At 48.7% G+C, this 15295-nt stretch overlaps 1 non-coding gene across 1 annotated transcript; it reads right to left on the bottom strand.

Annotated features, from left to right (window-relative positions):
* Positions 1 to 14975: 14975 nt before the first annotated feature.
* Positions 14976 to 15049, bottom strand: Trnan-guu (transfer RNA asparagine (anticodon GUU)). Its single transcript has one exon. It is a non-coding gene; the product is annotated as a tRNA-Asn (tRNA).
* Positions 15050 to 15295: the final 246 nt, after the last annotated feature.

The raw sequence follows: 15295 nt of genomic DNA, 5'->3' as shown, positions 1-15295 counted from the left end.
CGGCCGCTGCGGTTCCCCGGCCGGAGCCCACCCTCCCCTCGTGCTCGCTGGGCAGCGGCCCAGCTCAGCGTCTCCCCCGGGGCATCCAGACCCAGCCGGCGCCCTGCAGGAGGGCTCGGTTGCGTCCTCACGGATTTGTCATTGAAATTAATGACTGAAATGCTGATCGCTAGACACAGTACCTGACGGGCTGTGTAGAAGCGGGAATCGTACCCTCAGGAGTTGGCTTCGCGAATGGTGGCAAGAGAATACTAGTGTCACAGATCCGTGTGAGGATGATGTAGTGCCATTTGTGGCAGATGGGAGGAGGGGAAAGTGGAAGGGGGATGGAGAGAGTACCCTGACCTAGTGGGTGACGAGGGAATTAACCCTAGGGAAAGATCAGGAGCTGAGATCCTAAAAAGGAAAAAAAAAAGAATTTAAAAACAAACACCTGGAGGTGGAGGAGGAGCAGGACATGACAGCATACAGGCGAAAGGGACCCAGGATGTAGCTCAGGCACATTTAAAAGCCCCAGGCTTTGCAAAGAATGTTGAGAGATTAAGAAACAAGTGTTTTAGGCTGGGAGTGGTGATGTATTCTTTTAATCCCAGCATTCGGGAGACAGGAGCAGGCAGATCTCTATGAATTTGAGCCCAGCCTGGTTTACATATCAAATTCAGGGCCAGCCAGGGCTACATAGTAAGACACTGTCTCAAAAAAGAAAGATGTTTTCAAATGTTTCATCTTCAACAAACCAGAGAAGTTAGGGTTTATCTGAGAATGTTGCAAAACCCCAGTTTTAAACAGGGAACCTTTTGACCACACGTGGGGAGCTCTCAGGATTGCTCTGGCTGTATGTAGTATGAAGGACTGGGAAGGGAAGGCAAGAATGGATGTGTGGGAGCTGAGGTTCAGTTTGGCACAGAGGAGGCCTTGGGTTCATCCTCAGCATTGGGGAAATGAATGGATGTAGGTTTTAATGCAGTCTTTGAAAGCAACAAGACCCTTCAGGACCGGGTTGTGCTTGGCCCAAGGACCTAGGATGCTAAACACTCAGTGATCACCAAAGATCCACGTGGGACAGTGGCTACAAAGTTGGCTGTCTCCCACTAATAAAGATTCAAGACATAAACACTTGTAGGAGTAACTGAGGTGGAGGTAATCTTTATTAAAGAGGAAAAAAGAAAAGCAAATAAGGAAGGGTAAGGGAGACTCCCAATATATAAACATTTAGCATGAAAAGAAAGTGAGGCCCGGCCTGGGAAAATGCAACCCAGCTGGTCACAAATTTGTCACACAAATTGGTTCTGGGGCTTCTTGTGAGGCTATGGCTGCAGACTGGGGTAATGTTCTTGGCTGGCTAATCAGAAGATACCATATTCTGGGGCCCAGGCAATGGCTCAGTGATTAAGAACACTGGTACTCTTGCAAAGGACCTTGATGTGCTTCCCAGAACCCACATGGCAGTCCACAACCATCTGTAACTCCAGTTTCAGGAGATCTGACTCCCTCTTCTGACCTCCTTAGGCACCAGGCACTCATATGGCGCACATACAAAGCACCCATACACATAAAAGAAAATAAATCTATTAAAAAAGTACGACCATATTCATATTACGTGTTATGACATATGACATATTACGACATAGTAATGTGTGCTATTACTGTCCAGCCATCAAGAGGCTCACACTTTGTTTGCATGGTGTCCACCCAGTCAGAAGTGGTTGAAACCCCCATTTGCCATCAAGTACTACCAACTACACCAGGCTGTTCCTTCTCATAGCTCCTTGTCTATGGAGAAACTGGGGTCTCATTCCCGAACTAGGTGGAGGTTTTCTTGGAAACCAGCTGTTAACGCTTGGCTGCATTAGAAGCAGGACTATGTAAAAAAGCAGTAGTGCTTAGCATGTGTTTCCCCGGGGGTGAGCTCTCCTAGAATCTAGCCTGCTCGCATAGCCTCGCTTCTCAGATCATGGCTGGCTGGCTCTTATCAGGTCTGCTTGGCTACCTCATACCCAGCCGCAGGCTTCAGTTTCTCATCCCTAGTGTTCTGGGCCTTACTGTTTTAACCCTTACCATTCCTTTTAACCCTGAAGTCGTTCTCACTGTAACACACGTGAGCCTCTTGTAGTTTTCACCATGGGCCTCGTCCCACACCACCTAAATCCTGTATCAGTTTGTACTGTGTTCACGGCAGGATCACATGTAATGGTCAAAGGGCAGGAACCAGCCAATGTCCACCTGCGGACAAGTGTATCAACAAGAGTGGTGGACACATAGACTACCATTCAACCCTAAAAGAGAGGAGATGGGCTGGGGCGGCTCGCTCGGCACATGCAAAGGCCTCGGTTGAATTCCTAGTACCACAAAAGGAAGTGTGGAGGTACAAGGAGGGAAAGAGAAGGAATGGTCCTAGGAGGTGGTGGTGGAGCACTCAGCTAGGCAGATCAGTTCATCCTTTACACATAGCAAGTGGGCCAGGCTTGGCTGTGTGAATCCTTGTCTCATAAGGAAAAGGGTGATTAGCCGGGCGGTGGTGGCACACACCTTTAATCCCAGCACTCGGGAGGCAGAGGCAGGCAGATCTCTGAGTTTCAGACCAGCCTGGTCTACAGAACAAGTTCAGGGACAGCTGGGGCTGGACAAAGAAACCCTGTCTCAAAAAACCAAAAAAGGAAAAAGGAAATTCTGGACCACAATATGAATGGATGAACCTTGATTCTCTTTTTCAATTTTTAATTTTATTTTATGTGTTTAAGTGTTTTGCCTGCATGTATGAACCACATGTGTGTTTGGTGCCTGCAGAGGCCAGAAAGGGCATCAGATCTTACAGAGTTGTGAGCTGCCATGAAGGTTCTAGGAATCCAATCTGGGTCCTCGGGAAGAGCAGCCGGTGTTCTTAACTGCTGCGCCGTCTCTCCAGCCCCCGAAAAGGACTTGTTATAGATAGAAATCAGGGCTAAGGGAGTAGCTTAGTCAAGTGTAGCTTACACACTTGTCTGGTGTGTACGGAGCCTCGGGAGAAGCCTCGGGCTCTAGCTCTGTACCTGAAACAGGCGAAAGACAAAAGAAACAATACACAATGAAGTTCTCAGACCTTCGTCTTATACCCCATATATTGTCTTCTTGGCTCTAAGGTATGTGACCCTCATAGACCAAGGTAGTGACAGTGGAGATGGAGAAAGCTGGCCACATCTGCGGAAGACTAGAAGAAAATTGATGCGGTTGGTGCCGGCTGCAGGAGGTCAGGAGGAGGACTGACTCCTGTCTCTGGATGACCATCGAGATGGTGGTGGCTTAGTGGTGGGAGGGCTGAACAGGACTCGTAGGGAGAGCATTGCAAATAAGCAGATCATGAACACAGAGAAACCCTGACTCAGAAAAACCGAAAAGAAGACCATGAGCCAGGCGGTGGTGGTTACACGGTACATGTCTTTAATCCCAGCACTCAGAATGTAGAGGCAGGCAGATCTCTGTGAGTTTGAGGCCAGCCTGGTCTACAGTGAGTTCCAGGACAGCCAGGGCCACACAGAGAAACCCTGTCTTGGAAAACAGAAGGAGGAGGAGGTGGAGAAGACGACAATGACAATGACTGTGATCTGGCTGTGCTCCTGCACCCCTATAATCCCAACACTCAGGAGACTGAACCAAGATGGTTGCCTCAAGGCCAGCCTGAGCTGCATACCAAGTACCAATCAGCCAGGGCCACATAGCAGAACCTGTCTCCAAGAAGCAAAGAAAGAAGAAGGGAGTGGTGGGTGGCAGTGGCCACAAGTTCCAACATGACCTCGATATCCAAGGGGAAGCCTGGAGGAGGTTAATTGATCAGGTTTTTTTGAAGACCAGAAGGGTCACATGATTATATTCTCAATATTTCAGAGGTGGCGGCAGGATCATAAATTCAAGGTCACTGGGGCTGGAGAGGTGTTCAGTGGCTAAAAACACTGGCTGCCCTTCCAGAGGATGGGGGCTCAGTTCCCAGCTCTTACATCTGCCAACAACTGTGTATAATTACAGTGTCAGGGGATCCATCCTCTTCTGCCCTCTGAGGGCCCTGCACACACATGGTATACAGACATATTTATAGGCAAAACACCCATAGACATGAATAAAATTTTTTTTAAAAATTAAAGGCCATCTTAGACTATACAGCAATTTGAGGCTAGCCTAGGTTTCATGAGACCCTTTGTCAAGAAACCAAAAATGAATAAATAATCATAAAGGTTAGAAGCAGGGTCTCTAAGACGCTCTGTGATGTCTCAGATGGTAAAGGTGCTTATGCAGGAAGGTAAACAGACAGGAGAAATGGAGCAGTGGCCTGGGACTCCGTGGCAGGCTGATAGCCAGCGCTTCAGAATGGAGCCTTCCTTCCTCCTCAGTGGCTATGAGAGCAGCTTTTCTGGGAAAGCAGAGGTGAAGCCAGGGGCCCTGGGGGGCTGGGTTGAGCGACTGGGAGCGGGTGATTGTGTGACAGATAGGATGGGCCGTAGAGCCTGAGCTCCAAGAGCAAGTGGTGGGCAGCTAGCTTACAGGAGGGCTGTGTGCTGTTGCTGGATGCTGATGTCCTCGAGGCAGTGTGCCCTGGAAATGCACTGAGGATGAGCCCAGCAGGCTTTGTGGGTCACTTTGGCTCCTGCAGACTGTCTCTGTCTGTCTGTCTTTCTCTGGTACTAGGGGCTTCTTCCACATGTTAAACAAGCCTGTACCACTGAGCTGTTTCTCCAGCTCCTTTTTTTTTTTTTTTAAACTTTGCATTTTGAGATGGTCTCACTAAGTTACCCAGGAAGGACTTGAGCTTATGATCCTCCTGCCTCAGCTTCCTGAATAGTTGAGATTTAGGCCTGTGCCTGCAGGCCTGGGTAAAACCACCTCTTACTCACAGGCTCTCTCAGCTATTGCTATTGGCCCCAAGGGTTATCAGACCTTGCCTCAGAATCCTCCAGTTACTGCACTCGATACACAGTTAGAACTTTTACTCTTTCCCTCCTACTGGAGGTTGAGCCCAGGACCTCATGCATGCCAGCCAAGCTCTCTACTGCTGAGCTGTATGCCCCCCCCCCCAGGCATGCTGGTCAATCTCTCTACTGCTGAGCTGTGTGCCCCCCCACCCCAGGCATGCTGGTCAATCTCTCTACTGCTGAGCTGTGTGCCCCCCCACCCCAGGCATGCTGGTCAATCTCTCTACTGCTGAGCTGTGTGCCCCCCTACCCCAGGCATGCTGGTCAATCTCTACTGAGCTGTACCACCGTGGTTTATTTCAAATTTTAGTGCTGGAGAAGGAAGCCATGACCAAACGCACACATAGTAAGCATACTTTATCACTGAGCCCAGTCCGTGACCCCGGCCGAAAAGTAGCCTTTCCCCTTGTAGCCACTCTGAGCTGTCTGTGAAATCACTGCCACTCAACATGACTCCAAGCAACAGCTGCAGAGAAATGTGCTAGATACTGCTTCAGTCCAGGGCTTGGAAACCCACCCAAGGCCACATATGCAAATGATATTTGTTGTTGTTGTTTTGTTTTTGTTTTTTGTTTGTTTGGATTTTTTGAGACAGCAGTTTCTCTGTGTGGTCCTGGCTGGCCTGAAATTCACTCTGTAGACCAGGCTGACCTCAAACTAGAGATTTGCCTGCCTCTGCCTTCCCAGTGCTGTGATTAAAGGTGTGCGTCACCACCACCTAGAGCAAATGTTTTTGTTTTGTTTTGTTTTCTGAGACAGAGTCGTGTCCTGTAGTCTAACCCTGAACTCATCACCCTTCTCCCTGTGCATGTGCCACCAGAGACTGCTTCGTTCACCCCTAATCTCCTCATTATCTATCTATTCTAATCTCTGTTGCACCAAGATATTAAGAAAAAGGTTGAAGCTCACAACTTTGAACCACCAGCTCTGCAGATCTGTGAACTGGAGCCTCAGCGCGCGCACACACACACACACACACACACACACACACACACCTCACACACACCTCACAGACTACCATCCCAATAGCCTCACTTTGCCATTCAGAAATTTTGAGGCAAACCAATTACCACACATCTTAGAGACACTTCCAGCTTTTACATTTATTTATTCATTTTTGGTTTCCTTTTTGTTGTTGTTTTGTTTTTTCAAGAGAGAGTTTCTCTGTGTAGCCCTGGCTATCCTGGAATTTGCTTTGTAGACCAGGCTGGCCTCGAACTCAGAGATCTGCCTGCCTCTGCCTCCCAAGTGCTGGGATTACAGGCAAGCGCTGCCATCCCTCGGCCATTTTGGTTTCTTGACATAGCGTCTCATGAAGCCTAGGCTGGCCTCAAATTGCCAGATAGCCAAGGATGACCTTGAATTTATCATCTCGCCTCCATCTCTGAAGTACTGAGAATACAAGTGTGTAACATTCCCTCTGTCCTTAAACCTAACCAACTAACTAATATTCATTGTCTCACTGTGTCACCCAGGCTGCCCACTGTGTGTTGAGATGAAGACAGTTTGAGCCAGATGTGATGGGGCTGCAATCTCGGAAGTTATTGCCTCGCCTGTGAGAAGTGAGCAGGACTCAGAAGCTCTTCTACAGTGAACAGGCCAGACAGCACCAGCCCTGCCTTATGCCTTCAGTGAGAAGGACCACAGAGGTGCACCTTGACCTTGGCTGCAGCTGGCCCTCCTTGCAGAGAGCAAAAGCATGTTTGCTTGCTTTTATGAGGGCTTCGCATTCCTCGTGTCAGAAAAGCTGCAGAAGGAGAACATCCCACATCCAGGGCTCCGGGGGGATTATGGAAATAATTTTCCTAAGCAGTCGAGGTTATTACTGTTGGCCGTGCTTGTTCGAGACAGCAGGAGCCAGGCTTCCAGGCTGGCCTCTTCCATGTTAGCTTTAGTGAGAACATCTGAAAAGAGAGCCTTCAGGGAAGGGCTTTTCACAGCCAAGCCTTCTTGGTGGGGCTGGGGAGCGATGGAGTGAATCTGGAGAGAGAAACATTTGGGGGGCCTCCCTTGGGCAGGATGTGAAAGCTGCAAGATGGGCTGGGAGCTCCCTCCTGGGTGAGTTGCTGCATTCCAGAGGCCACAGGACTTGGGAGCCAGTCTGGAGTGGGCTGGCCAGACATTCTGGGTACAGAGCAACTGGCTACATCTGCTGGGTATGGACTGAGGCTGGGGCCAGGCCAAGCCAATGGCTCAGGCGGCCTAACAGGCAGGAATGAAGTTGAGATCAATGTGAGCTGTGTGCAAATGGGGAAGCCTCTCCCCCAGGTTCCAGATTGCTCCCCTAAAGAAGGTTCTCTTTTGCTTCCTTTCTCCCGTCTGAGCAGCCCTTCCTCCCAGCCCTGACCACCTCCACAGGCTTGAAACGGCTGTGTTGTGGCCAAGAGACTCAAGCCAAGCAGCCGTGTGTGTGTGTGTGTGTGTGTGTGTGTGTGTGTGTGTGTGTGTGTGTGTTGGTAGGGATTGGACTCAGAGCCTGGTCCATGATTGGTGAAATGCTCTACCACTGAGCTACACCCTCCCAGATCTTGCCTTCTTTAAAATGAAGATTTATTTATTCAATGCATGTAGGTGTTTTGCCTGCATGTATGTACATATGTGTGCTTTGTGCATGCCTAGTGGCTGCAGAAGAGGGCACCAGGTCCCCTAGAACCGGAGTTACAGATGGTTGTGAGCTGCACGTGGGTACTGGGAACAGAATCTGGGTCCTCTTCAGTAACGGAAAGTGCTCTTAACCTTGGAGCCACCTCTGCAACCTCGGATTTCAGCTGTTTTGAGGCACCTTTACTATGTTGGTCAAGCTGCCCTTGAACTCCAGATTCTTGCCTCAACCTCCTGAGTGTTGGGGTCACATGTGTCTCACCACACCGGGTCACATGACCCTCCTGTCATCCTCACTTCTAAGGTCCCGATGGCTTTATTGTGGTGAGGAGCTGGGGCTAGGAACTTCCTAATGTTTGGGCTCACCCCAGGAATCCAAGCACCTTGGGCTAAAGCCAAGACAGGAGGCCTAATCGAAAGGAAAATCTGATGCTATGTCTAAATTCCAGCTACCCTGGATGCTGAGCCAGGAGGACCACAAGTTCAAAGCCAACCTGGACTGTAGAGAGAGTTCAAAGTCAGCCTGAGCTTGGGCTTAGTAAGACCAGTCTTAAAATAAAAAGTAAAAAGAGGGCTGAGGATGCAGCTCAGTAATAGCATGCTTGTTTAGTACAAGCCAGGCTATAGAAGGGAGACTAGGTCCCACAAGAGAAATAAAAGCCATGTGTGGTCATCTCTGTGAGTTCAAGGCTAGCCCTGTTTATGTACAGAATTCTAGTGCAGCCAGGGGACACAGTGAGACCTTGCCTTGTCTCAAAAATAAAAAGAAAGAGGGAAAAAAAAAGGAAGGAAGGGAGGGAGGGAGGGAGGAAGGAAGGAAGGAAGAAAGGAAAGGAAGGAAGGCCCACCTCACCAGGAAGCATGTAGAAGATACACCCAACCAATTACCTGCTGTGAGGGTAAACAGTAAGCAAGGAGACTTTTTTTTTTTCACAAACCCCACAAACTGCCAGAGGTCCAGGAAAAGGAATGAAATGTGTTTGGGGGCTCTGGTCTTGGGTGAGGCTCTCCTGAAAACCAAGGGTGACTCCAATTCATCTGTTTTATAGCGAACAGAGCCCAGACCCTGTGGTGTGTGGCCCTGGCCAATGACACCACCAAGAACTCGAAAGGGCCTTTGGTCCTACAAGACAGGGCCTTGAAAGAGTTCAGGATGGAGCCAATCGGTGATGGCGAACACCTGTAATCCCAGCACTCAGGAGGCAGAGGCAGGTGGATCTCTGAGATTGAGGCCAGCCTGGTCTGCAGAGCAAGATCCAGGATGACCAGGGCTACACAGAGAAACCCTATCTCAAAAAAAAAAAAAAAAAAAAAGAGTTCAGAGTGGAAATTGAGCATAGAGGCAGTCACCTACAGTCCCAGAATGTGGGAAGTAGAGACAAGAGGCTATCAAGTTCAAAGCCATCCCAAGTCACATATGAAGACCTTATCTCAAACAAAACAGAATGAAAAAGAGTTCTTGGTCAAACCCTTTCTGGAGCTTCCCACCGAGGGGCCAAGGATGAGGAATACAAAATCCATCTGGTTGTATAGCTAGACTCTGTGGCCGTGCATGCCCCCATCCCTTCCCTGGGTGTGGGCGGACTTTCATTTTGGTTGTTAAAATGTAATAACCCCACCTCCTTGTCACTGGAACAAGAGGGGATTCATTAGCGCGAACAAAAGGGCACTTGTGGCCACCGGAACAACTGTCCTTGGCAACAGCCCTGCTGCCTGGGGGTGGCTCACACTTGGGCACTCTGCAGCGTATCAGTCCCCTCTGGGCAGAGCGGGAAGGAAGCCCCAAGGGGTCAGTCTCCATCCTTCCCACATACAACCAACCAAACCAACTCTGATGTTACCTATGTGGCTCCAGTCTGTGTGTGTGTGTGTGTGTGTGTGTGTGTGTGTACATGCATGCATGCACATGTGTGAAAAATGGAACCCAGAGCCTTGGGTGTACTAGGCAAATGTTTTACCTCTGATCTACCCACCCTAGGAACACGAATTAGCTCTCAACACAGCCAGTCTACACATGTCAGTTGAAACTTCAATCACAAACAAGGGTTAGGAAAGTTGCCACTGGCTGAGTGTCTGGTGGCAATGTGACTAGCTGTGACCTGGTTACATAACCTGAGTACTGGTTACAAAGCCTGGGCTTGAACCTTGGACTCCTTCCCAAGGTGGCCTGGGACACCCAAACCAAGGCCTACCTCCTTTTCTGAAATAGGGTATCACGTAACCCATGCTGACCTTGAATTACTATGTAGCAGAGGATAGCCTTGAACTCGAGACTTTCCTGCATCCACCTTGCAAGGGCAGGAATTACAGGGTCCTACACACCCTTCCTTCCTTGCTTTTTTCTTTTGGTACTAGAGATTGAACCTAGGGCCTCATGCATGTTAGCAAGTACTCAACTAACTGAGCCACATTCCCAGTTCTATCCAGCTGAGCTCGGGTTTGAAGTAGGTACTAGAGGGAAGGGGTATGCACAGCAGAGCCCCTGCACTGGACAGCTGGCTGCCACCCACATAGAGCATAGAAAGCAGGTCCTATATCCGTCCTGGCGGCAGAGTGAGTGGGAAGGGGAAGGACTTTCTCCTCTCTACCTCCAAAGCTTTGCAGACACCCACTCAGGGCCTGAAGCTCCAGGTCCTCACAGTGACTGGCAAGGCTGGACCTAACCTTAACTCTAACCTACATGGCTGCTAGGGGATCATGCTCTGGATTTGGGGCAACGCTGAGTACAACCTAATAGTCACAGCCAAGTTGTTAGAAATATCTGGGGAAAGGCTAAGTTTGTAAACAAAAAATCGACTCGGCCTGCAATGGGTTCATTTTGCTGTTGACATACAGAATGGTGAACCACAGTCAGTCTCTACACTGTAAGAATGAGCCCGTGTGACACCATTTAGCTCCATGAGGGCTCAGAGTGAACTAGTGAAGCTTAAAGAACCTTTGAATCCCTGTCTCGCTGAGTGTCCTTCCAACTAATGCTTACAGGAAGGAGGGCCAGTGAGATGGCTCACAGAGTAAAGGAGCTTGCCACCAAGCCTGGTGACCTGAGTTCGATCCCTAGGACCCACATGGTAGAAGGAGAGAACCAACCCCTGCAAGTTGTCCTTTGAGCTACACACACACACACACACACACACACACACACACACACACACACACAAATAAGTGCAATAAAACATCTGAGAGATTGGGTGGCGGTGGTTAATGCCTTTTTATCCCAGCACTAGGGAGGCAGAGACAGGCAGATCTCTGTGAGTTTGAGGCCAGCCTGGTCTACAGAGGGAGTTCTGGAACAGCCAGAGCTACACAGAGAAACCCTGCCACAAACAAATAAACAAACAAACAAACATCTAAGAGAGAGACACACACAGACCTGAGTCTAGAAAGTTGTCATAATTTGCCTCCCCCCCCCCCCCACACACACACCAAAAGGTTTCTGGCCATGGGCCTCTTTGAAAGCATGCTTTCATGGGCCTCCCCTTGTAGAAGGGCTTCCCCAAATCCCCCAATCTAAGTTTTCCATCATAGTATTATCTCACTTCAGAACTGTGGTTGTATGGCCCCCATGACCCGTGAGCACAGGTAATATTCACTGCATACTCCACTGGGTCTCTAGAATCTGGTGCTGCACCCGGCAAGCCACAGGAGTTCACGAAGATGCGTGAATTATTCAACACATCTCTGAGCACCTGGGTACTGTGTTAGGAATTGGAGAAAAAGTGGTGAATAATAAAAAGATAAGTGCTGGCAAGATGACTCGGTAGGTAAAGGCGCTTGCTGCACAAGTCTGATGATCTGAGTTTGAGTCCCAGAACCTAAATAACTGTGCAGGAAGAGAACTGACTCCATAATGTTGTCCTCTGACCTTCACACATGTGCTATGGTGAGAGCATGCCTGCACTTACATGTGTACTCATTCAATAACAATAACATTTTTAATTAATTAATTAATGTTAAAGATAAAAGGTTGTTACCAGGTAGTGGTGGCACACCCCTTTAATGCCAGCACTCAGGAAGCAGAGGTAGGTGGATCTCTGTGAGTTTGAGGCCAGCCTGGTCTACAGGGTGAGTTCCAGGATAGCCAGGGCTACACAGAGAAACCCTGTCTCGAAAAAACCAAAACCAAACAAACAAACAACACCCCACACCCTCCATAAGAGAATAGGTTGTCTTTTGGGTGTTTTGTTTCGTTTTGAGACAAGATCTCACTATGTATTCCTGGCTGTCCTGAAACTTGCTATATAAACCAAGCTGGCCTCGAACTCACAGAGCTCTACCTGCCTCTGCCAAGAGCTGAGATTAAAGGCATGTGCCACCATGCCCTGGTAGGCTTTTACTTTTAGCTCAGGGTAGCCTTGAATTATTAATTCTCCTGCATCAGCCTCTCAAGTGCCAGGGATTCAAGTGGCTGCCATCATGTCTGGCAAAGTTGGTATTTTCACTCACATGGTGAAGAAAATAGATTGCACACAATGTACAACCTAAATTTGTAAGCATAATTAGGACATGATGCCATAAAACAAAAAAAATGTGTGCTGGAAGTCTGTTGCAAGGAAATCATAAAGCATTCTGGAAAGTTCTGAAGGCACACTGGGAGTTCAATGTTTAAATTGACGTTGGAAAAGGGAGAAGAAATTGGTTGAGGAGGAGGCTTCCAGGCAGAAGGGGCTGTCTGCACAGAGCATCTGAAGCAAGGAATTTGGCTCCTGTTAGAATGTGAGGAGAGGCCTGGGGAGTTCTCCTGGGACCATATCATACTTGGCAGGCTGGGAAGAACAGTTTGAAGAGAAACAAGAATTCCGTGGAGAGTTAGATGGAGCAGAGAGCATGGAGGCCCAGGGAGTTAGCAGGGCATAAAGAACTCTCTGTATGTTATCAGAGGGGCAGAGCAATGGAGAGAATGCAAGGTCATTAAATTCATGGCCCATAATTGCTACTTCTTTTTTTTAAGTATATGTATATATAATTTTTTTTTATACAGGCTTTCTCTGTATAGCGTTGGCTGTCCTAGAACTCACTCCATAGACCAAGCTGGCCTCAAACTCAAGAGATCCACCTGCCTCTGCCTCCTGAGTGCTGGGATTAAAGGCATGTGCCATTACCACCTGGCTTATTTATTTATTTTTAATATTTATATTTAATTTATTTCATGTGTATGGGTGTTTACCTACATGTATGTATGTGCATGTAGTGCTTGAAAGGGCCAGAAGAGGGCGTCAGATTCCTCGGAACCAGAGTTGCAGACAGTGGTCAGCAGTCATATGAGTGCTGGGAACTGAGCTCCTGCCTTCTGGAAGAGCAGTACTGACTGCTAAGCCACCTCTCCAGTTCCGATTTATTTATTTTGTGTGTGCTCCTGTGGAAGTCAGAGGAAAACTTGTTCGAGTTAGCTCTCTCCTTTGACCATGTTGGTCCTGAGGATTGAACTCAGGGCACCAGGGTTATGAGCAGCTGACTTAAGCTGCAGAGCCATCTCACGGGCTCAGTGATTAGTATTTCAATCTCTGTTGCTAAGATGAGTTTTTCCTGTTCTGAGTTTCTGTAAATGGAATCACGCAGCATGTGTTTCTGTTTACACTTATGTATTTGTATGTGTGTGTCAGGGGTAGGGCAGGTGAGTGTGCGGGTCAGAGAACAACTTGTGTGGACTGGCCTCTCTCTTCCCACCATGTGGGCTCCAGGGACCCAGCTCAGGTCCTCAGACTTGACAGCAGCCTCCATAACTCTCTGATCCTCCTCACCAGCTCAGGTGTGCTTCTCTTCTCTTTTCATGGTGTCCCAAATTTCTTGGACGTTTTGTGTTACGACTTTTTTGGCTTTAGTGTTTTCTTTGACTGATGAATCTATTTTCTCTATTGTGTCTTCAGTGTCAGAGATTCTCTGTTCCATCTCTTGCATTTGGTTGGTCATGCTTTCATCTGTAGTTCCTGTTCGTTTAGTCAGAATTTCTATTTCCAGCATTCCCTCAGTTTGTGTCTTCTTTATTGTCTCAATTTCAATTTTCAAATCTTGAGCTGTTTCCTTCATCTGTTTAATTACTTTTTCTTGGCTTTCTTTGATTTCTTCCAATTTTTTTTTTTTTGGTTTTTCTTGCTTTTTTTTTTTTTTTTTGGTTTTTCCAGACAAGGTTTTCTTTGAGGCTTTGAGCCTTTCCTGGAACTCACTTGGTAGCCCAGGCTGGCCTCGAACTCATAGAGGTCCGCCTGCCTCTGCCTCCCGAGTGCTGGGATTAAAGGTGTGCGCCGCCACCGCCCGGCTTGCTTCCATTTTTTTAAGAGAACTTTTTATTTCTTCTTTAAGGGAGTTTTTCATTTCCTCTTTAAGGGCCTCTATCATCTTCTTAAAGTCACTTTTAGGATTGATTTCTTCTGCTTCTGCCTTGGTATGTTCAGGTCTTGCAGGTGTAGAATCACTAGGTTCTGATGTCATATAGGTCTGTATGTTGTTGCCTGTATTTTTGCACTGGCGTCTACTCATCTCTTCCTCCGCTTGGTGCAGGTGGTGTCTGTGTCTGAAGGTGCCTCTCTTGTTCTAATAGTCTTGGCCCACTAGGAGTTCTTGGTCGAATCGGTGCTGTTGGGCTCTGTTTCTCCAGGAGCAGCTTAGTCCAATCAGTGTTAGTGGGTTCTGTCTCAGGGAGCAGTTGTTCCCAGTTGGTGCAGGGTGGGCTTATGGCTCCAGTGGTTGTTGGGTTCGTAGGGGGTTGGTTTTTGTTTGTTTGTTTGTTTTTTGTTTTGTTTTGTTTTGTTTTTGGTGGGGGAGCAGGGAAAGGTAGCTGTCTGGTCCCTGGTACTCCGATGGGTGGGGCCTAGGGGCTAGAGACCTGATCTGCCGTCAGTAGATGAGGGCTTACCTGTTCCCAGTCGGTGTAGCAGGGGTGGGGGAGGGTGGGGGTGAGGGAGGGTGGGGGAGGGTGGGGGGGTGGGTGTTATAATTCTGGTGATCTGGCTAGGTGGCTAGGCGGCGCCTTCTTTTGTGTTCTCAGGTCGCACTTTGCTCATTCGTCAACTCCTCAGCTGATCTTGTTTCCTCAGATTGCAGACTGTAGGGTTCTGAATCCTCTCCCGAATGGATCTCAGCTGAGCAGGTTGTTTAGTATAATCTCACCAACACCCCAGGAGTTGGTTTTCTCAGGGTCGGCAGCTGGGCCCTGGGTTGGCCTCAGGCAAAATGTTCAGGTCTCTTCTGGTCTCGTCCCACGGAGATGGCTCCATCCCCAAGTACTGGGGTTAAAGGCGTCCCTGTTCCAAGCTCTTTTTTTTTTTTTTTTTTTTTTTTTTGGTTTTTCGAGACAGGGTTTCTCTGCGTAGCTTTGCGCCTTTCCTGGAGCTCACTTGGTAGCCCAGGCTGGCCTCGAACTCACAGAGATCCGCCTGGCTCTGCCTCCCGAGTGCTGGGATTAAAGGCGTGCGCCACCACCGCCCGGCTAAACTAGGGCGTCCCTGGGTGGGCACGAACCACCAACCTTTCAGTTAACAGTCGAACGCGCTAACCGATTGCGCCACAGAGACTTCGGTTCTGTTCCAAGCTCTTAATCTCCATGTTTTCACCAACTCCTCAGCGGATAAAAGCTCAGTTTCTAGGCCGGGAGGTGGTGGGCGCTCTCCTTTAATCCCAGCACTCGGGAGGCAGAGGCAGGTGGATCTCTGTGAGTTCGAGGCCAGCCTGGTCTCCAAAGTGAGTTCCAGGAAAGGCTCAAAGCTACACAGAGAAACCCTGTCTGGGGGGGGGGGGGGAGCTCAGCTTCAGCTTCTGGT

Source organism: Peromyscus maniculatus, chromosome 1 (genome assembly GCF_049852395.1).
Source record: "Peromyscus maniculatus bairdii isolate BWxNUB_F1_BW_parent chromosome 1, HU_Pman_BW_mat_3.1, whole genome shotgun sequence".
Classification (NCBI taxonomy): Eukaryota; Metazoa; Chordata; class Mammalia; order Rodentia; family Cricetidae; genus Peromyscus; species Peromyscus maniculatus.
Note: the sequence above shows the minus strand (reverse complement) of the source record. Positions and strands in the feature narration are given on the sequence as shown.